The sequence below is a fragment of the Somniosus microcephalus genome, chromosome 6 (assembly GCF_052327205.1).
Source record: "Somniosus microcephalus isolate GS21.2 chromosome 6, FLI_Smic_1.0, whole genome shotgun sequence".
Lineage (NCBI taxonomy): Eukaryota > Metazoa > Chordata > Chondrichthyes > Squaliformes > Somniosidae > Somniosus > Somniosus microcephalus.
In genome coordinates, this window is record NC_140992.1 from 131407428 (window position 1) to 131428748 (window position 21321).

At 47.8% G+C, this 21321-nt stretch overlaps 1 protein-coding gene across 3 annotated transcripts in view; it reads right to left on the reverse strand.

Annotated features, from left to right (window-relative positions):
- Positions 1–20587, reverse strand: part of LOC147116078 (serine/threonine-protein kinase PAK 2-like) — a 65465-nt gene extending 44878 nt beyond the window's left edge. Inside the window, exon 1 of one of the 3 annotated variants that reach the window (XM_085990790.1) lies at positions 20342–20587. The gene's annotated coding sequence lies outside the window, so the exon portion shown is untranslated. Of the gene's footprint in view, positions 1–2714; positions 3038–20181; positions 20273–20341 lie in introns of those variants that run through there. The other 2 variants (XM_085990792.1, XM_085990791.1) reach the window with 2 other exon arrangements.
- Between the last annotated feature and the right edge of the window lie 734 nt (positions 20588–21321).

Here is a 21321-nt window from a genome sequence, read left to right on the forward strand (position 1 = left end):
CTCAGTACAATCACAGCCCTCTCCAACCCCCAGTTCACTGTACAATCACAGCCCTCTCCAACCCCCGTCTCTCTGTACAATCACAGCCCTCTCCAACCCGTGTCTCTGTACAATCACAGCCCTCTCCAACCCCCAGTTCACTGTACAATCACAGCCCTCTCCAAACCCCGTCTCTCTGTACAATCACACCCCTCTCCAACCCCCGTGTCTCTGTACAATCACAGCCCTCTCCAACCCCCAGTTCACTGTACAATCACAGCCCTCTCCAACCCCCAGTTCACTGTACAATCACAGCCCTCGCCAACCCCCAGTTCACTGTACAATCACAGCCCTCTCCAACCCCCAGTTCACTGTACAATCACAGCCCTCTCCAACCCCCAGTTCACTGTTCAATCACAGCCCTCTCCAACCCCCAGTTCACTGTACAATCACAGCCCTCTCCAACCCCCAGTTCACTGTACAATCACAGCCCTCTCCAACCCCCAGTTCACTGTACAATCACAGCCCTCTCCAACCCCCAGTTCACTGTACAATCACAGCCCTCTCCAACCCCCAGTTCACTGTACAATCACAGCCCTCTCCAACCCCCAGTTCACTGTACAATCACAGCCCTCTCCAACCCCCATCTCATTATACAATCACAGTAACAGCAGTTCCCAACTTGCTCCTCATATACATGAACGCAAATGTCCAATTCTCCTCCCCACACACATTATGTCAATGTTCTCTTTTTCCTCTCCTCACTATCTGATTACTACAACACTCTTCAATTTGCTTCTGTCCTTGGTGAACGTGTGGTGGCTGTTAGCAAAACAAGATGTATATTTTCTTTCCTCCCCAATCTTCTCCCTTTTTCTCCTGACGGTGTTGTCTCCTTGCTGGGGCTGAGTGCTGACCTCAGGCAGGCTGCAATGCAGACACTCTAGGTGCCTAGTAGACTCAGCGGGAACTCAAGAGTGTCAGCCATGGCTCAGTTGGTAGCAGACTTGCCTCGGAGTCAGAAGGTTGTGGGTTCCACTCCAGGGACTTCAGCTCAAATCTCGGCTGACGCTCCAGTGTAGTGCCGAGGGAGTGTTGCACTGTCGGAGGTGCCGTCTTTCGGATGGGACATTAAACCAAGGCCTCATCTGCTCTCTTGTGAAAGGTCCCATGACACTATTTTGAAGAGGAGATGGGGCATTATCCCCGGTGTCCTGGCCAATATTTATCCCTCAATCAAAATAACAAAAGATTATCTGGTCATTATCACATTGCGGTTTGTGGGAGCTTGCTATGCGCAAATTGGTTGCCGCGTTTCCCACATTACAACAATGAATACACTCCAAAAGTACTTCATTGGCTGTAAAGTGCTTTGAGATGTCCGGTGGTCGTGAAAGGCGCTATATAAGTCTCTTTCTTTCTATGCCTTCTTGAGCCTGATTACAGTCATGACTGAGGAATGAGTCAAATGATTGTGGGTTCTAGCTCATAACCCAATGCTCCAATTCAGTACTGAGCTGCATTGAGGTGCCGTCCTTCAGGTGAGATGTTAAACCAAGGCTCTGTCTACTTGTTTACGGGTTCAGGCAGATGTTAAAGGTCCTAGCAATATTGGTTAAGGACACAGCTCCTCAACACTTTCAATGATTCTGTGGGTGAAGGGCCCGATGGCCCAGGTTTGATCCGAGTCTGTGCCGAGTGAGCCGATCTCAACTGGGCTGCAGTCAGAATGTCACAACTGACTTCAGTGCCCCGAGCCGGAGAGGGGAAATCCAGTGATAGCTGTCGGGAAGCACGCCTGCATGGACATCGGGAGAGGATAGGATCAGAGTTAGCTGGGAGACCCTCCACGGTCATTAGCCTCCAACACAGTACAATTTCAAAAATTGGGGGCCACACCAAATTCAGGGGTGTAGTTAACACAAAGGAGACCGACAAAATACAAGATGACATTAATAAACTTACAGAATTGACATGTAATTGGCAAATCAATTTCAATATAGATATGTGTTTGGTGGTACATTTGGTAGGAAGAATAAAGAGGCCACATGCTGCTTGGGATAAGAGTCTAAATTGGGTAGAGGAGCAAAGGGATCTTGGAGTACACATTCACGGATCACTAAAAGGAGCGACGCAGCTTAATAAGATCATTAAAAGAGCAAGCCAAGCACTGGGGTTCATTTCTAGAGGGACAGAATTGAAAAGCAGGGAGTTATGTTAAACTTGTTTCGAACGTTGGGAGTGCAATGTTCTGGTCTCCATATTATGAAAGTATAGAGGCACTGAACAAGGTGCAAAAAAGATTGACAAGGATGATAGCAGAAATGAGAGGATATACTTATCAGGAAAGGCTGAACAGGCTGAGGCTCTTTTCTCTAGCAGAGAAGGCCGAGGGGTGACCCGAGACAGGTCTTGAAAATTATGAAAGAGTTCGATAGGGTAGACACAGAGAAAATGTTTCCACTTGTGGAGGAGTTCAAAACTAGGGATCATAAATACAAGATAGCCACTAATAAATCCAATGGGGAATTCAGGAGAGTGGTTATGGAGTAGTTGAGGTGAATAGCATAGATGCATTTAAGAAGCTAGATAAACACGAAGAAAGGAATAGAAGGATGTGTTGATAGGGTTAGATGAAGAGGGGTGGGAGGAGGCTCACGTTGAGCATAAACGCTGGCATAGACCAGTAGGGCCGAAAGCCTGCTTGTGTGCTGCAGACTCGATGTAACACTCACTGTCTGGATGTACAAATGAAGAACGGCCACTTGGCCCAGGCACTGGTCGATTACCAATATCTGTGGAACCAGATTCCAACAGGAGTCAGCACCTCCAGCAGATGGGAGAAAACAGGCACACTTCCAATTCCACTGCAGGATGAAGGAATCCAGGCCCCCAACAAAGCCACCGATCCCAACATTTCCTGCCAGGTGTGTAATCATTTGTGATGAAAAGCTTCACTGAAAAGGAAGCGACTGAACAAGTCGCATCATGTCTGACCAAGCAGCTCAGGGCTATCAGACACAGTGAGATGAATGCTTCTTCCCCCACACCCAGCACTGCACACAGGCAGGCATCCGTCCAGAACGCGAATCTGGTGCGTCACACTGCAGGCTGCAGCTGTCTCGCATGTCGAGGCTCATCTGCTGACAGGGACCGAACTCATCCCTTAAGTCTCTGCTTTTCTTGCTGTCGACTGCACTCTACGTTCTCAAAGTAACCACTCAGAGTACTCGAGGAATCTGTACAGCCTGCTTTAAGTTCAAGAAGTTCAAGAATTTACAATTTTAATCGTTTCTTACCATAATCTTCCCTGGACATACAATTTCTCTGTCACCAGCTAAGATTTATTCCTCTATAAAACAGCAGTATTATAAACCCCTTTAAACATGGTGCGGCCATCCTGCCACCCTCAATCTACCTGTACATCATCCAATCCTCCCTTCACAACTATCTCCCTCTGCCCTGATCTCTACTTGGGAGTACCCTTCACATTACCGAATAGCTAGTCATGGATTTAGTCCAGCAAGCACCAAAATCTGGTTTCAGAGGAGAGGGCAACCATAGATCAGGCACTTGACTCCATGGCACAAAGGGTTAGGGGAGGCAGGGGTTTATATCGTACAGCAATTTATACCTCACAGCCTCTAAACAGGGCACCTGAGAACACCAGAGGCTGGGGATCAGCTGGGCAGAATGCTTCCCTGCACTGTTGGCAAACTCGCTGCAGAGCCTATAGACAGGGGCAAACAACAATGTGTTGAAATCAACACCTCGAAGTATCACACTGATCGACCATACTTAACCCCGAGTGTAATCTGCCCTTTCCTTTAAAGTCAGTACAGTAATTGGTGAGGCAGACTATCGACCCGGAGCTGAGCAACCAGTTTGTTAAAAGATAAAATTAAAAGGCAAATGTAACATAGCTTTTCTCTGTGGGCTCAGTGTCATTTGCCATTCTTGACAATGGACCCAGTGTCCCCCATGATCCAGAGCGTGCCTTTACCTGCACTATATCTAGGTAAATGCAGTGAGACCCAAGAGTCAAACCGAGAACCTTTGTCACTGAAACCCAGCTTAGTGATATATCACGTGTCGCCACGTGATATCTTCAGTAGGAAGAACAAACATTACTGCTATAAACCAAGAGTCATTTAGTGAACATTAAAAACAGGTAAATAAGCAGTATATTTAGTTAATTGCAAGCTTTACTAAACTCGTTCCAATGTTAAAAACAACAAAAGATACACATGGAAGGAGTGCAGCGAAGATTCACCAGGCTAATACCTGGGATGGCAGGAATGACGTACGAGGAGAGATTGGGTCGATTGGGCTTGTACTCACTGGAGTTTAGAAGATTGAGGGGATCTCATCGAAACCTATAAAATTCTGTCAGGCCTGGACAGACTAGATGCAGGAAGGATGTTCCCGATGGCCGGGGAGTCCAGAACCAGGGGTCATAGTCTAAGGATAAGAGGTAAGTCATTTAGGACTGAGATGAGGAGGAATTTCTTCACCCAGAGAGTGGTGAACCTGTGGAATTCTCTACCACAGAAGGCAGTGGAGGCCAATTCATTAAATATATTCAAGAAGGAGTTGGATATATTTCTTAAGGCTAAAGGGATCAAGGGATATGGGGAGAAGGCAGGAACGGGGTACTGAATTTGGATGATCAGCCATGATCTCATTGAATGGCGGAGCAGGCTCGAGAGGCCGAATGGCCTACTCCTGCTCCTATCTTCTATGTTTCTATGTTTCTATCTCCTGCACTAACTCTTGACATAGCACTGACCATGGAAACATGGTTGTTTGCTTATTGGCTACTTGCTACCTTGGCTCATACTCCAGACAGCTTCAGACTGACGAGCGAGCTGAATGCAGGTAACCCAATTCAAGTCCACAAGGTCGCCCCTGGCTACGGAGGAGCCCGTCAAAGAGGATGGCAAAGAATTGCGGCCCTGCTCTTCCCACCGATCTAACATGTTTTCAGCACAGTATTTTTTTTTTTTTAATTCGTTTATGGGATGTGGACATCGCTGGCAAAGCCAGCATTTATTGCCCATCCCTAATTGCCCTCGAGAAGGTGGCGGTGAACCGCCTTCTTGAACCGCTGCAGTTCGTGTGGTGAAGGTACTCCCACAGTGCTGTTAGGTAGGGAGTTCCAGGATTTTGACCCAGCGACAATGGAGGATCAGCGATATACTTCTAAGTCAGGATGGTGTGTGACTTGGAGGGGAACTTGGAGGTGGTGGTGCTCCCATGCGCCTGCTGCCCTAGTCCTTCTAGGTGGAAGAGGTTGCGGGTTTGGGAGGTGCTGCCAAAGAAGCCTTCGTGAGTTGCTGCAGTGCATCTTGTAGATAGTACACACTGCAGCCACTTGTGCCTTGTAGGTGGTGGAAAGGCTTTGGGGAGTCAGGTGAGACACTCGCTGCAGAATACCTAGCCTCTGACCTGCTCTTGTTGCCACAGCATTTATGTGGCTGATCCAGTTAAGTTTCTGGTCAATGGTGACCCCCCCAGGATGTTGATGGTGGGGGATTCGGCGATGGTAATGCCGTTGAATGTCAAGGGGAGGTAGACTCTCACTTGTTGGGGGATAGTCACTGCCTGGCACTTCTGTGGCACGAATGTTACCTGCCACTTATCAACCCAAGCCTGAACGTCATTCAGGTCTTGTTGCATGCGGGCATGGACTGCTTCATTATCTGAGGAGTTGTGAATGGCGCTGAACACTGCAGTCATCAGCGAACATCCCCATTTCTGACCTTATGTTGGAGGGAAGGTCATTGATGAAGCAGCTGAAGATGGCTGGGCCTAGGACACTACCCTGAGGAACGCCTGCAGCGATGTCCTGGGGCTCTGATGATTGACCTTCAACCACCACAACCATCTTCCTTTGTGCTGGGTATGACTCCAGCCAGTGGAGTGTTTTCCCCGATTCCCACTGACTTCAGTTTTACTAGGGCTCCTTGACGCCACACTCAGTTAAATGCTGCCTTGAGGGCAGTCACTCTCACCTCACCTCTGGAATTCAGCTCCTTTGCCCATGTTTGGACCAAGGCTGTAATGAGGTCAGGAACCGAGTGGCCTTGGCGGAACCCAAACTGGGCATCAGTGAGTAGGTTATTGATGAGTAAGTGCTGCTTGATAGCACTATCGATGACACCTTCCATCACGTTGCTGATGCTTGAGAGTAGACTGATATCGCAGTAATTGTCCGGATTCGATTTGTCCTGCTTTTTATGGACAGGACATACCTGGGCAGTTTTCCACATTGTCAGATAGATGCCAGTGTTGTGGCTGTACTGGAGCAGCTTGGCTAGAGGAGCGGCTAGTTCTGGAGCACAAGTCTTCAGCACGATAGCAGGGATGTTGTCGGGGCCCACAGCCTTTGCTGTATCCAGTGTGCTCAGCCGTTTCTTGATATCATGTGGAGTGAATCAAATTGGCTGAAGAATGGCTTCTGTGATCGTGGGGATCTCAGCAGTAGGCAGATATGGATCATCCACTCGGCACTTCTGGCTGAAGATGGTTGCAAACGCTTTAGCCTTGTCTTTTGCACTCACGTGCTGGGCTCCACCATCACTGAGGATGAGGATATTAATGGATCCTCCTCCTCCTCCTGTTAGTTGTTTAATGGTCCACCACCATTCACAATTGGATGTGGCAGGACTGCAGAACTTTGATCTGATCCGTTGATTGCGGGATCGCTTAGCCTTGTCTATAGCATGCTGCTTCCGCTTTTTAGTATGCATGTAGTCCTGTGTTGCAGCTTCCCCAGGTTGGCACCTCATTTTTAGGTATGCCTGGTGCTGCTCCTGGCATTCTCTTCTACACTCCTTATTGAACCAGGGTTGGTCCCCTGGCTTGGTAGTAATAGTAGAGTGAGAGATATGGCGGACAATGAGGTTACAGATTGTGGGGGAAATACAATTCTGCTGCTGCTGATGGCCCACAGCGCCTCATGGATGCCCAGTTTTGAGCTGCTAGATCAGTTCTGAATTTATCCCATTTAGCACAGTGGTAGTGCCACACAACACGATGGAGGGTGTCCTCAGTGTGAAAACAGGACTACGTCTCCACAATGACGTGCGGTGGTCACTGCTACCAATGCTGTCATGGACAGATGCATCTGCGACAGGTAGATTGGTGAGGACAGGGTCAAGTAGGTTTTTCCCCTCGACACCTGTCGCAGGCCCAGACTGGCAGTTATGTCCTTCAGGACTCGGCCAGCTCGGTCAGTCGTGGTGCTACCGAGCCACTCTTGGTGATGGACATTGAAGTCCCCCACCCAGAGTACCTTCTGAGCCCTTGCTACTCTCCGTGCTTCTGCTAAGTGGTGTTCAACATGAAGGAGTGCTGATTCATCAGCTGTGGGAGGACGGTAGGTGGTAATCAGCAGGAGGTTTCCGTGCCCATGCTTGACCTGAAGCCATGAGACTTCATGGGGTCTGGAGTCAATGTTGAGGACTCCCAGGGCCACTCCTTCCCGACTGTATACCACTGTGCCACCACCCCTGGTGGGTCTGTCCTGCCGGTGGAACAGGACATACCCAGGGATGGTGATGGAGGAGTTTGGGACATTGGCTGAAAGGTATGATTCTGTCAGTATGACTATGTCGGGCTGTTGCTTGACTAGTCTGTGGGACAGCTCTCCCAATTTTGGCACAAGTCCCCAGATGCTGGGAACGGTAGCGTAGTGGTAATGTCACTGGGCTAGTAATCCAGAGACGTGAGTTCGAATCCCACCACGGCAGCTGGGGAATTTAAATTCAGTTAATAAATCTGGAATAAAGCGCTAGTATCCGTAATGGCGACCATGAAACTATCGGATTGTCGTAAAAACCCATCTGGTTCACTAATGTCCGTTAGGGAAGGAAATCTGCCGTCCTTACCTGGTCTGGGCCTATATGTGACTCCAGACCCACAGTAATGTGGTTGACTCTTAACTGCCCTCTGAAATGGCCTAGCAAGCCACTCAATTGCAACTAACCGCTACGAAACATAATGGCCCCAATTTTCCGGTTCCCTATGGGTGCACACTCCCGTAGGGACGTCACAAATGCCGGTTTCAGGCATGCGAAGCGCATGTGCTGAAAACTGGCATTTCCGATCTGTCAAGATCCTCTGCACTGGAGAAGGGCCTCTGTGGGTGGAGAGATCCGCTTTCTGCAGAACCTCCACCCGCTGAAAACCCTTAAAAATCTTGGACGTTTTACCAGCATAAGAGTTTTAAAAAGTTTTTTTTAATTCCCACTCATTTATAATTTAAAAATGCTTTTTATTTTATTTTTAGCCCCATTTTTTGTTTAAAATATTTAATTTAATGCAATTTTAACTAATTTTTAAAACGTGATTTTAAAAAAATGATCTAATATCTTGATGTGTTTTTATGACGGGTCTAAGCTGAGAGACCTGTCAAAAGTATGAAGGGAGATTCCCTTCTCCCATTGGTTCCCCATGGCCGCTTGCAAACCACATGCACCCCCTGGGATACGTGGGCCCTGTGAACTTCGTCGTGGAGAGGCCCAGGAGCGGAAATGTCCGGACCTCTGGAGCCCTCAGGTAAGGGCGTAGATTTTTTCCAGATCAGAGGTCTCCACACGCAGGAAGCCTCCAATCGGAAAATACAGACCATTAAGAATGAAACCGGACGGACCACCCGGCATCGACCTCGGCTTCGGACACAGCAACGGCATGCCCACCCCAGTCGACCCTGCAAAGTCCTGCTTAACGGGCAATGAAACCTATTACTTTAAAAAGGTTGTCAATCATTATCACCTATTCTGACAAAGGGTTACACCCAAGTTAATTGCTCTGTCCACAGACACTGACTGACCCGTGCGTTTACACATTTTCTCTTTACATCTCAGATTAGCAGCATTTGCAGTTTGTGATATTTGAACTGAATGGCATGGCTTGACTCATTGATCACTTCCTAACACTTTTAATGAACTAAGGTCCACAAACAAGGGCAGCAATCAGCCCATGCCCAGCAAGGCCTTGTCCTGAGATGTGTTTATCTACCAAATTCTAATATAACATTCTCTGCAGTTTTGAAAACTAGCTAACAGTACCCGACTTTAACCCCATGTGTGTCCTGATCAGCAAGAAAAAATCCAGTAAATAATTCCTCACAGATAAAATAATTTCATTTTTGGCACAACAATAAACAGCATTGTTAACACACTCGTTGAGCAAACCAAAGTCTGCTCCAAGTAGAGGAAAGGAACCAGGAGGCAGCAATCAGCTCCCTCATCTCCCCAGTGGGTAAGAAAGACTTACATTTATATAGCGCCTTTCACAACCTCAGGACGTCCCAAAGCGCTTTACAACCAATGAAGTACCTTTGAAGTGTAGTCACTGTTGAAATGTAGGAAACACAGCAGCCAGTGTGCACACAGCAAGCTCCCACAAACAGCAATGTGATAATGACCAAATAATCTACTTTGAGTGATGTTGATTTGAGGGATAAATATTGGCCAGGACACTGGGAATAACTCCCCTGTTCTTCTTCAAAATAGTGCCATGGGATCTTTTCCATCCACCGGAGAGCGGACGGGATCTCGTCTCATCCGAAAGACAGCACCTCCGACAGCACAGCACAGCACTCTCTCAGTACTGCACTGGAGTGTCAGCCTAGATTTCTGTACTCAAGTCTCTGGAGTGAGACTTGAACCCACAACCTTCAGAGGCGAGAGTGCTACCCACTGAGCCACGGCTGACATTAATGAACCATACAATGAATTGCTGAGATCTCAGGTTCAATCCACAGACTCTGTGAGCTGAGTTGAGCCGAGCCAGATCAGCAGCTGGTGTGCTTTACTTGACCTCAGCACTGCTGGGTTAGGAAAGCAGTGTTTCTGCTCCTGAAATTCTGCTGGAATGTGCTCTTGTGGATAGTAGGCTCAGACATTATCGGGCTTGACTGTTATGAGCACCACAGATTAGGCTCTCGCATGAAGCACGGCCATTCGGGTGAAGCACAAAGTGGGCTGCTGGCCCTCATGGAACTTGACCCCAATGAGGGTAAATGTCTTCAGGAAACAAAATAAATAGGCTTCCTAGTTCAGGGATCAGACAGGGAGCACAAGGCTGACTGTTAACAACTGCATAATGCATGCAGCAGCCTCTCCCGCATCCAAGTGGAGGCAATTTCTGACTCCAAAAGAGGCAAGCTCCCGTTCCCTTACCTGGAAGGGAACAAAAGGAAGTGCAAGAGGACAGAGAGATGGCGAGCAAGAAGTCCAGGAAGCAGAGAACCAGCTGGTTAGAGGTGTGGAAAGTTAAACAACCAACAGCAAAGCTATCCAAGAGAGTTGCTGGCGGACCAATTGGGCAAGTGCTCAACACGCCCCAATATGAAGAAATGTTCCTGCAACCGCCAAACTTGAACTTTGATTGCTTGAGTTTTGCTTGTGTGGTTTATGGGGTCATCAGAAGCCCTAAATTCCAGGCTGCAGCTATCACAACAAGACTTGTTTCGCCGCACCATGTTTCTTTGAAGCGCAGTGACCATTGCTGTATAAGCAAATGCAACATCCCACAAACAGCCAAGAGAAGAAAGGCCGGCTCATGTTTCTGGTGTTGTCAGGTGAGGGGGGAATCATTCCACAGGGTCTTCGATGCTCATCCAAGCAGGTAACTGGGGCCTTGGTTTTAAGATCTCATCCGAAAAACTGCACCACCAACAAAGCAGCACACCATCAGTGTTACACTGGAATATGAACCTACTTGGAACTCAAAACCCTGGTGCACAACCCACAACCTTCTGAACCACAGGCAAGAGTTCTACCAACTGAGCCAAGCTGAGATTTACCAACTCATTCCCAGATATTTATTACTCCATATAGGATCCATCTGCACCCCTCGGTTACATTCCAGCCTGTAACTCACTCCTGGGTATCCATTATTGTGTGTGTAAAATAATGAAAGCGATGCCACAAAGGGAATAGCTGAATTCCCAGAGAGGTAGAATAAATCAGATCTTGCTCATCCGATACATACTCTGCCCTGTACACTTGTATCATGCACTTCATTCTCTGAGCAACAGAAAATGTAGAACTGACAGTACTAGTCCTCAGTATCACGCCAGGGAAGCTTCACCACACCTGAACTGCACGCGGCAGGTGACTCAGCTCGGCCAGTCGTGGGATCGGTCTGTGCCGCTTCTTCAACTACAATACCATATATCTGAATACCTTCCATGTGTCACGCTTACATTGGGAGCAGATAATAAGGGGACCCTTTCAAAGGAAATAGAAGGTGGAAATCCAACCCATGGGGTTCAGATGACATCAAAGCAAGAACAAGGCTAAAGTGCCTTACGCTCACTAACAGACTGAAAAAAACACTAATTCATTAACTGAGGAATACCACTGGCTAATTCGAAGATACCAAAATATACTACTGCCCAATTCAATATCTGACTGAAATATACTGCTGCCCAATTCAATATCTGACTGAAATATACTACTGCCCAATTCAATATCTGACTGAAATATACTACTGCCCAATTCAATATCAGATTGAAATATACTACTGCCCAATTCAATATCAGATTGAAATATACTACTGCCCAATTCAATATCAGATTGAAATATACTACTGCCCAATTCAGTATCTGACTGAAATATACTGATGCACAATTCAATATCTGACTGAAATATACTACTGCCCAATTCAATATCTGACTGAAATATACTACTGCCCAATTCAATATCAGATTGAAATATACTACTGCCCAATTCAGTATCTGACTGAAATATACTGATGCACAATTCAAAACAATTGAATCAGAGAACGTCAATATTTACCAATAGGTTAGACAGGCAGTTGAAGGAAAGTGGGATAAAGGGACATGGGATTCCAACTACTGCTATCGTGGAGTATAAACACCAACATGCTTGAGCTGAAAGGCCTGCTTCTGTGCTGTAATTTCTATAGAATTCCCTGCCAGTCCTGGCATGGTGCTCAAACCCAGCACTTTCTGACCTCCTTCCCAAGATCCACAAACAGGACTGTCCTGGTAGACCCATCGTTTCAGCCTGTTCTTGCCCCACGGAACTCATCTCTTCCTATCTCGACTATCTTTTCTCCCCTTGTCCAGTCTCTTCCCACCTACATCCGCGACTCTTCGGACGCCCTCCGCCACTTTAACAGTTTCCAGTTTCCTGGCCCCAACCGCTTCCTTTTCACCATGGACGTACAATCCCTCTACACCTCCATCCCCCACCAGGATGGCCTGAGGGCGCTCCGCTTCTTCCTTGAACAGAGGCCCGACCAGTCCCCATCCACCACTACCCTCCTCCGCCTGGCTGAACTTGTTCTCACATTGAACAACTTCTCCTTTAACTCCACTCATTTCCTCCAAATCAAAGGTGTTGCCATGGGTACCCGCATGGGTCCTAGCTATGCCTGCCTTTTCGTGGGCTATGTGGAACAATCTTTGTTCCAGTCCTACTCAGGTCCCCTCCCTCACCTCTTTTTCCGATACATTGATGACTGTATCGGTGCCGTTTCCTGCTCTCGCCCCGAACTAGACAATTTCATTCACTTTGCCTCCAATTTCCACCCTTCCCTCACCTTCACATGGTCCATCTCGGACTCCTCCCTTCCTCGACTTCTCCGTCTCCATCTCTGGGGATAGGTTATCGACCAGTATTCACTACAAGCCCACTGACTCCCACAGCTACCTGTACTACATTTCCTCCCACCCCGCCTCCTGTAAGGACTCTATTCCATTCTCCCAGTTTCTCCGCCTCCGCCGTATCTGCTCCGACGACGCCACCTTCCACACCAGTGCTTCCGACATGTCTTCCTTTTTCCGCAATCGAGGATTCCCCTCTACCGTGGTCGACACGGCCCTCGACCGTGTCCGTTCTATCTCACGCACTTCTGCCCTCACCCCTGCCCCTCCTTCCCAGAACCACGATAGGGTCCCCCTTGTCCTCACCTTTCACCCCACCAGCCTCCACATTCAACGGATCATCCTCCGCCATTTCCGCTACCTCCAAAGTGATCCCACCACCAAACACATCTTCCCCTCCCCTCCCCTTTCAGCATTCCGTAGGGACCGCTCCCTCCGAGACACCCTAGTCCACTCCTCTATCACCAACAGCCCTTCCCCTTCGCCTGGCACCTTCCTGTGCAAGTGCAGGAGATGTAACACCTGCCCCTATACCTCCCCCCTTCCCACTGTCCAGGGCCCCAAACACCCCTTCCAGGTGAAACAGCGATTCACTTGTACTTCTTGCAATCTAGTATATTGTATTCGCTGCTCACGATGCGGTCTCCTCTACATTGGGGAGACCAAACGCAGATTGGGTGACCGCTTTGCGGAACACCTCCGTTCAGTCCGTAAGGGTGACCCCGAGCTTCCGGTCGCCTGTCATTTTAATTCACCGCTCCATTCCCACTCGGACCTCACCGTCCTTGGCCTCTTGTATTGTTCCACAGAAGCTCAACGTAAACTCAAGGAACAGCACCTCATCTTCCGATTGGGCACTTTGCAGCCTTCCAGACTCAATATCGAGTTCAATAATTTCAGATCATAACCTTGGTCTCTCTTACTTTTTTCCTTTAAATTTTTTCCACCCCTTTGTTGTGGGTCCTCCTTCCCCCCCCCCCCCCCCGCCGCCCTCCTTTCCTTTTGTTTCTCTCTCTCACCTGGCAGTTGTCCTTATCCTGCCAGTACACTTCACACCTAATCTCAGCTGCCTTTTGTCTCCACGGGCCCATTACCATCTCATCTGGCTTCTAATACCTTTTATTGTCTCCTTTTCTTCTTTTGTTCGATCGCAGCCCTGCCTTTGATCTATTTTCTTTTCTTTCCAGTTTTGAAGAAGGGTTTCAACCCGAAACGTCAACTCAAATTTCTCTCCACGGATGTTGCCTGACCTGCTGAGTTTTTCCAGCATTCTGTTGTTATTTTGGATTTCCAGCATCTGCAGTATTTTGCTATCGTACCAATATGCCAAGGTGACACAAAGTTCTGGCACCAAACTGCAGGTGTAAATCACAGCTTTTGTACCTTACAGAACAGCAGCAACAAAACATTTATCTCAAAGCAATCTACAACCACCTTGAACATAACTAAACAAACTAGAACAATCACCAAGCATATAGCTTGTCGCTAACAGGATATGGGCCGGACTGGTGTTATCAGACAGTCTTTCTCTTTCAACATTGCCTGAAAACTAACTGCCGCAAGAAAATACTGACCTTCAGCCTAGAGGAACAGTTTTCAAATCAAAATCTGTATTAGCAGGTTCCTAAAAGCCTCACGCAATGAAAGATAAAGGAAGTCGTTTACTCAATCAGAGCAGAGAGTAGGGGAGGTTCTGCAGTCAAGCGAGCAAGTTATATATGTAGTTTTGAACAGTACAAGCCCAAGGGGAGTTTCTGTCATGCAGACTTCCTCTGGCTGCCTCCAGGTAAACGATCAGCATTTCTCCTGAACTTCGCTTCCTACTCTTAAAAGCTCTCCACTTGTGCAAGGGGCAGTGGAGGCCAAAGAGGAAGCTGTGCGAGTACACAACAGCACAAAGAGCCGTCAGTTCCTGTTAATGACATCCTGCCCAGGCACAGCAACAAAACCGCATTAGGTACAGCAAAGAGACTGCAATCCACAGCACAATACATTCGACACCTTTACAAGCCGTGTGCTAGGGGCCTGCTCACACCTGCCATTCCTGGCGATGGATCAAACCCGCACCACCACCCGAGCTGAATGACCCCGAACTCTGCCCACTCACAGCAGCTCAGAGAATTCCAACACGTGCGGCAAACACTGCTTGTATTGAACTTCAGACATTTGCATCAAACGGCAACACCTCAGACCAACTACAACAGCCACTGCCATTCAAACTCCATCAGCTGGTATCCCCATTTGGAACTTGGCCAATACCCAATGAACCTGGTTGCCACGAACAGTCCTCAGTACCTGATTACCACAATCAGTCCCTCCGTGCTCTGGTCCTGTAGGCGGTCATCTCATCACCACTGTGCAAGTTCACAGCCTTGAGAATGCTAGGGAATGTGACAGCGCACTGCTTTATTAAGCTAGTAGAGGGGCAAAAGGATTTGAGGCTTAAATGTTGCTTCCTGCAGAGTTAGCACTGCCCCAAAGCCAAGAGCACTCCATAAGAACATAAGAAGTAGGAGTAGGCCATTTGGCCCCTCGAGCCTGCTCCACCATTCAATAAGATCATGGCTGATCTGATCTTGGCCTCAACTCCACGTTCCTGCACGTTCCCCATAACCCTCGACTCCCCTATTGTTCAAAAATCTGTCTATCTCCACCTTAAATATATTCAATGACCCAGCCTCCACAGCTCTCTGGGGAAGAGAATTCCAAAGATTCACGACCCTCAGAGAAAAAATTCCTCATTTCAGATTTAAAATTCTGAAACTATGCCCCCTAGTTCTAGATTCCCCCACGAGGGGAAACATCCTCTCAGCATCTACCCTATCAAGCCCCTTCAGAATCTTGTATGTTTCAATAAGATCCCCTCTCATTCTTCTAAACTCCAATGAGTATTGGCCCAGCCTGCTCAACATTTCTTCATAAGACAACCCTTTCATCTCCAGAATCAACCTCGTGAACCTTCTCTGAACTGCCTCCAATACAAGTATATCCTTCCATAAATAAGGAGACTAAAACTGTACGCAGTACTCCAGGTGCGGTCTCACCAACGCTCTGTACAGTTGTAACAGGACTTCCCTACTTTTATACTCCATTCCCTTTGCAATAAAGGCCAACACTCCATTTGCCTTCCTAATTACTTGCTGTACCTGCATGCTAACTTTTTGTGATTCATGTACAAGGACCCCCAGGTCCCTCTGTACCTCACCATTTTGTAATCTCTCCCCATTTAAATAATAATTTGCTTTTTTATTTTTCCTACTAAAGTCGATAACCTCGCATTTTCCCACATTATACTCCATCTGCCAGATTCCTGCCCACTCACTTAGCCTATCTATATCCCTTTGGAGATTCTTGGCGTCCTCCAGACAATTGCTTTCCCACCTATCTTTTGTATAATCAGCAAATTTGGCTACATTACACTCAGTCCCTTCATCCAAGTCATTAATATAGATTGTAAATAGTTGAGGCCCCAGCACTGATCCCTGCAGCACCCCACTAGTTACAGTTTGCCAACCTGAAAATGACCCATTTATCCCGAGACTCTGTTTTCTGTTAGTTAGCCAATCCTCTATCCGTGCTAATATATTACCACCAACCCCATGAGCTCTTATCTTGTGCAGTAGCCTTTTATGTGGCACCTTATCGAATGCCTTCTGGAAATCCAAATACACGACATCTACTGGGTTCCCTTTATCCACCCTGTTCGTTACATTTCCCCTTCATCAAACCATGTTGACTCTGCTTGACTTTATGATGATTTTCTAAATGTCCTGCTACTGCTTCCTTAATGATGGACTCCAGCATGCTCCCAATGACAGATGTTAGGCTAACTGGTCGATAGTTGCATTGAAAAAACTTGCATTTATATAGCATCTTTCACAACCTCAGGGCATCCCAAAGCGTTTACAGCCTATGAAGTACTTCTGAAGTGTAGTCATTGTTGTAATGTAGGAAATAATGTAGAAATAAAGCAGGACCCAACCATCCATGCTGTCTCATGATACTGGAGCATTGAGAGTCTCCAGGCAGCGTGCCCATGCTTGAGTTATGTGATGGGATCTCTACTGTCACTATGCCCTTTCAGCCTCTCCCAAGCAGGCAAGTTCTTTCCTTGAATCTGTAGAACACTAGGCACATTTCTAATAATGTTCCACCCCCAATCTCTTAGGCAAAATCCCAGCCCCCCCTCTCCTGAAGGAAAAGGCTCAAGACTGGGATACAGCTCTGCAGATGCCCAACCCAAGCGTGAGTCCAATGAGCGATGGCAGGCTATTTAATCACGAGGAGCATGTAATTTTCAAAAGGAAACTGGTTATATACTTGAAAAGGAGAAATTTGCAGGGCTATGGGGAAACAACGGGCGAGTGAAACTAATTGGATAACTCTTTCAAAGAGCCGGCACAGGCACGATGGGCCAAATGGCCTCTTTCTGTGCTATATGATTGTAGGGGCATGGTAGCATAGTGGTTATGTTACTGGACTAGTAATCCAGAGGCCAGGACTAATGATCCATGAGTTCAAATCCCACCAGAACAGCTGAAGAATTCAAATTTAATAAAAAGCTAGTATCAGTAATGGTGACCTTGAAACTACCAGATTGTCATAAAAACCCATCTGGTTCACTAATGGGAAGGAACTATGCCGCACTTACCTGGTCTGGTCGATATGTGACTCCAGACCTACAATGTGGTTGACTCTTAACTGCCCTCTGAAATGGCCAAGCAAATCACTCAGTTGTATAAGGCAGCTCACCACCACCTTCTCAAGGGCAATTAGGGATGGGCAATATATGTTGGCTATGCCAGTGACGCCCACATCGCATTAATGAATAAAAACATCAAATCCACTCCTGCCCTTAAGCCAATGCCCAACGTTCACCCTCACCTCTTTCCCCCACCCCCCCAGCCCACACTTTGTAGCAGGGGTCACTGAAACCGGGGTCACGTCCCTTTGGTGTCCAAGACTGGACTGAGCAGAATCTCCATGATGTACTTCAAAAGAGGCCGCCAGAGATGATGTGAAATGCAGCAGCCAATACCCAGCCACAACACCAAACACTGTCAGTAAAGTTCATTACCTCCCAGGCAACAATAAACCAAACTGTTGCTGGGACCACAGATGCTGCCATTTCACAGAAGTGGGGAAAAATACAGAACTTAAATTTTGAGAACAGACTTTTGATGTCCAGTTCACAATTTAAAAACTTTCTGGACAACCCACTTTAAAAAAAAAAGCACAGGATGTCTGGATCAAACCATGATGGACTTTCCCCCCGCCACGCCCCACCGTTCACCCGCGTCCGAACACTCAGGCTAATCATAACAAACCCACCTCTGCCTCAAGTCAAACTAAGGATTGGGCCTTGCAAACACAGCCAATGACTGCAGCAAGTGGTGCACTCGCCAACTGAGCCACTGTTCGTGTTGTACATAACCATCTAACATCAAACTAAAGTCACCAAGGCACACGGTTCAACACAACCGAGGACAGATAACGTGAGGATGAAGGCAATAAGACAATGGAAGTAAAATTATTGAACATCAGCTTGGCTCAGTCCAACCACTCTCGCCTAAATTCGGAAGGTCGTGGGTTCAAGACCCACTACAGGACATAAGCACAACATCTAGACTGACACCTCAGTACAGTACTGAGGGACTGCTGCACTGTCAGAGGTGCCTTTTTTCCCAGTGAGATATTAAACCGATGCCCCATCTGCCTGGTCAGGAAGATATTAAAGATTCCACAACACTATTTGAAGTAGAGCAGCGTGATCTCCGTGTGTCCTGATCAACATTCCTCCCTCAACCAACAGCACCAAAAACAGATTAACTGGTTATTTATCTCATTGTGGTTTGTGGTATCTTGCTGTACACACATTGGCGACTACATTTATAACAGTATCACTTTAAAAATCTTAACGGGGCCCCCTGAGAATGTAAAAGGTGATATGAAACTTTGTTCTTTCTTTCAATACATCATAATTTCTGATCAAAGCAAATAATACTTTATAGTCACACTTAGTTTTTCATTACAATTAGGAAACATGGGAATTCCAGCCCGTTTGTTTTCACATCCTCGTATTCTGAAGAGAAGTAGGCCCATGAAACTTTGAGGAAGTGTATCAAGAAAGAAAGAGAGCAGGTTCAGGCCTGTGAGCCCTGCTTGGAATGCACCAAATATTAGAGTCTTGACTGAACACGAAACCTCTGCTTTGCTCCATGTCTGGCAACACCACTACTACTGGTGCAAATTATATTCCCATTATCAGGTCAGGTGCTTTATGGACAAGGTATCACCATGTACATGCTGTCTGTGACGACCAGACCGAGAGGGTACAGTCAGCCGTGTATTGGCAGATCCTAATATTCCCCTCGTCCGACTGCTACTTCCAGCTCCAGTTTTCCATCAAAATCATGTTCCTGAATAAAATCAGCACTTGCTCAAATCATACTAACACTTCAGATAATTTAACCACGATAATTTAACCACCCACACCAATAATCAGAGAGTCATTACGGCACAGAAGGTGGCCATTCGGCTCATCGAGTCCATGCCGGAAGATCAAGTGGGTTTACGGTATCCTGATTAAACACTAGGAATATTTAATATCTATTATACACACATATATATATCTATATATACATATATATACTACACAAACCAATTCCTTCAGAATCAAAATTCTGGCTGTTGTGCAACAATTTTGAGCATAAGTTTCTAATAGTGCCATCTCCTATTATGCAGAACTGAACAATTATACTGCTCTGTTGCACTTCCACTCAAAGTTTTCCAGTGCTGTAGAGTCAGGAAATGGTAGAGACAGATTCTATGAAGTTTGCAGTACAATTTTGAGATTCAGGAATTTGTTTCACAAGACCCGAGCAGTGATCCAATACATGCTTTCCCCATCAACTCATAACTTCTCCCTACATGAAACACCCCCACACAGCTTCTCCCTAATCCGGAGACAACCCCTCACTGCTTCTCCCTACACTAAACACCCAGAACCTCCTCACTGATCTCAAGAGACCTTCCCCAAATCCAAGATCCTCTCACACCATCTTCCCAAAAAATTACAAGCTCTCCCTGACCCAGAGATGCTCCGCACCCAGACTACAACACAGTTCACCCCTCCCTGACCCCAAGATCTCCTCACCTCCTCTTTCTGACCCCAAGACATCACCTCACTCTGATCCCCTAGGCACTCCTTGCGCACACTCCCTGACCCAGAGACCCTCCCCCACCCCACCCCCTCCTCATACTCTGACCCCCAACACCCCGCTCCCTGGCCCCCCACACCCCTCCTCATACTCCCTGGCCCCCCACACCCCTCCTCATACTCCCTGGCCCCCCACCCCCCTCCGCATACTCTGTGACCCCCCACGCCCCCCCTCATACTCTCTCTCTCTGACCCCCAAGGCACCCCTTACACCCTCTCCCTGACCCACCCTCACCCCGAGACCCCCTCACACCTCCTCTCTCTGACCCCAGGCAGCGCCCCCGATAATGATTTCCCCACCTGGATCCAGGCCGGGCCCAGATTTCCCTGCATTTACCATCTCGGCCCCAGGTTTCCCCTGGACCATGCCTCAACCCCTCCCTGACCCCGAGCTTCTTCACACAGACGCGGCTGAAGATACTGTGCAGGTGCAGGTACCGGCCCCGGTGAACCAGCCGTCCCGCTGCAGGGACCCAGCTGCCGCGGCCCTCACTCACCCGGACTGCAGGGCCGTTGCTCCAGCGGTAGGGGCTGTGCTGCCTGCGGACTCCCCTGGGCGGGCAGGTGGGCGGACAGGCGCGCGCGCGCACACAGGGCAAGCCGCGGCCGAATGTCGGAGGAAAGCGGAAGTGCAGCCGCGGCCCAGCCCAGGAAGCTGCTGGGGTGCAGGGAGGCGCCAGGCCCAATTCCCGGCTCCTCCCTCTCCCACCACGGCGTGGTGGCCCGTCTCAGTCTCCGTTGCCCCACCCCGCCCGGCTCGGCTCCACTCTGAGCGGCGGGCTGCGAGCCCTGGCGCACGCCGGGAGTTGTAGTCTTGCGCTCAGGCCCCCGTCTCCTGGCCTCAGGGAAACGTCGAGACCGCGGACTGCAACTCCCGGCATGCGCTTCGCCCGGGCTACTGCATTGTGGGACAGCAGCCTGGCCACGCCCCTCAACAGAGGACTGCATCCCCCATAATGCACCGCGGCCGACTGGTTGCTGCTCCTGTTGCTGTGGAAACGCAGTGTTTTTTTTTGGGTTGACCTTTTATTTGGTAGTACTTGTTACAAAACATCAACTTCATAATTGTTCTGTCAGTGTATCTTAATGTTGTGTCCTTCAATAATCAGACAACAGACTGCAGGGAACGATTCAACAGGTGTTTACTGAATGAGGGTTACTCTAAAACTAATTATACAGATCACTACTCGGTTTATATACAGGTGTGGTCACTGCCGGTACTACAGTATACAGGAGCTGTAAAAAGTAGTTCTCTCCCTTAATAAGGTATATATACATTACATTAATAAATCCATTACTGTGGTGTATGTAACCGTTCCACCTTTAAGAGAACTATTTTAAGAGTTGCACTACTTTATCTTGGCTGCTGTATACTGTAATACCGGTGGTGACCACACCGGTATATAAGTGCTGTGTAATGATTTATTGGGCAGTTCCGCCCTGACCTTCGACTAGTAAAGACCTGTTAAAATTTACT